Here is a 2323-nt window from a genome sequence, read left to right as displayed (position 1 = left end):
CACGAGAGGTAGAGCAGGAAGGGTTGCATCAGTGCTTAGTTTGGGGCCACTTTGGGGCCAGGAAGCAATTTTTCTCCAGGCCAGTTTGGCCCCCAGTGATTCTGGAGGGTTTTTTTTTTTTTATCATATTCTGGGTGTGGAACAGGGATCACTGGGGTGTGGGGGGGTATTGGTGAATTTCCTGCATTGTGCAGGGGGTTGGACTAGATGACCTTGGAGGTACCTTCCCACTCTATGAGTCTATGATTCTATAATTCACCCAGGCTGGCTGTGGGCACGCCAGCACCTCTGTCAGGCAGAAGCGCCTGAGATCCTCCCCCTCCCCTTTTCCTTCGCCCGACTTGGAGGCGAAGGGAAGGGAGAGGGGGGAAAGAATGGATCCCAGGTGCTTCTGCCTGTCAGAGGGGCTGGTGCACACTTCCGGTGATGTCAGGGGGTGTGGCATATGCTAATAAGTTATGCTAATGAGCTCCTGGAGCTCTTTTTCTATGAAATGACCCCTGGTTGGCGGTTGTAAGTTTGTAATACAGAGGTAGTTCAGCAGTTCGAGACCCGAGTGCCGCATGACAGAGTGAGCTCCCATCTCTGACCCCAGCTCCTGCCAACCTAGCAGTTCGAAAGCAAGAAATTGCAAGTCAATAAATAGGTACCACTTCGGTGGGAAGGTAACAGCATTCCATGCGCCTTGGCGTTTAGTCATGCCGGCCACATGACCACGGAAACGTCTTCGGACAGCACTGGCTCTTCGGCTTGGAAACTGAGATGAGCACCGCAACCCTAGAGTTGAATTTGACTGGCTTTCGAGCAACGGAAATCTTTACCTTTACTTACCAGCACAGCATGAAAAAGGAGGAGGAGGAGGAGGGGCTTTACTAGTTTGGGCTTTGATGAATTAAAAAGCACCAGAATAGCCCGCTACCTGGGTTTCAAAACTGTCTAGTTCCCACCCACCCCGCACTTGAATTTTGTATCCAGTGAGCTCCTTGTTTCCAGGGGACAGCAGTAGCGAACATCAGTATACCTAAATGGAGTCCAGGCATTTCAATGGGGTCGCTATGGCGCTGATCTGTAGTCCTGATTCAGCGCCATAGCGGTCCCGATAGAATGTTCCCAAAAAAAACCCCCTACCCTCTCAGGGAGATCGTGCACGTGGGGGGGGGGGGTGGCGGGAAAAGAAAGTGGCACACTTTGAAATTACAGACCGCTTCAGAGACGGCTCCTTACCGGAAGGGAAAGGCTGTATGAAACAGCCTCCTTGTACCGGTTTAGTCCATGATGGTACAATAACAGGTTTAAAAGGGTAATGTGAAATTCCACAGAGTTCTTTTTGAAGTTCTATGAATGTATTGTGAACACTCAAATCAGGGTCCTTGCGCTTGGTGTTCTTGGACCCGTTCACCTTAAATAAATTCTGTTTTTCTGTTTAAGGAGTCTCTGGTTTGGGGTGTGGTTGTTTCCAGGTTCAACCTCTAGGGGGACCTGGCGTGCCAAAGGAATTCCAGGACACCCACCGTCCCTAGGCGCCATCCTCCCAAATCTCCAGGAATTTCCCTGCCTGGAGTTGGCAACCCTTCCACCACCATGCCAAGTCCAAAGATCATCAGAATCCATACATATTACACTGTCCTGTTGTAGTAACCACGGGCACCTGCATTTTCTTGTGTGGACCAGAAAATCCAGTTGCTATAATGGCCCCAGTGCCACCAGAGTGCCATATCCAAGGAGGCACAAAGTTCTAGGAAACTGTAGGTTAGAGTTGCCAACCTCTAGGCGGTGGCTGGAGATCTCCTGGGATAACAACTGATCTCCAGGTGACGGAGATCCGTTCCCCTGGAGAAAATGCCCGCTTTGAAAGGTGGATTCTATGGCATTATACCCTACTGAAGTCCCTTTCTTCCCCAAACCCTGCCCTCCATAGCACTGTTCCCTCTAAGCTGAGTTAGTGTGAGCTAGCTCAGTTTTTTAGCCTTTGGCTCACTCATTTTTGTCATAGCTCAGGAAGAATGGCTCCAGAGCAAACTAATTTATACAGTAGCCAAATCGCTTGTTCACTGCTTTAATGCCAGTAGCTCAAAATGTAGAATTTCTGCTCACAAGACTCCACATCTTAGAGGGAACATTGCTCCATAGATTCCACCTCCCAAATCTCTAGGAATATCCCAGACCGGAGCTGGCAACTCTAAGTGTGTTCTTTACAGTACCTCCAAAAGCTAAGTCAAAGGCTCAGCAGGTCTTCCCCAGTCGGCCCAGATTCCCAGTAAGGGGGGGGGAGAGATATTTGCAAAAGCAAGCAGGCGCTCTGCATGTGGCTCAGAGGCACTCT

Source organism: Gekko japonicus, unplaced genomic scaffold (assembly GCF_001447785.1).
Source record: "Gekko japonicus isolate JY-2015 unplaced genomic scaffold, Gekko_japonicus_V1.1 scaffold995, whole genome shotgun sequence".
NCBI classification, from domain to species: domain Eukaryota; kingdom Metazoa; phylum Chordata; class Lepidosauria; order Squamata; family Gekkonidae; genus Gekko; species Gekko japonicus.
The sequence above is the reverse complement of the archived record's forward strand: the minus strand, read 5'-3'. Positions refer to the sequence as shown.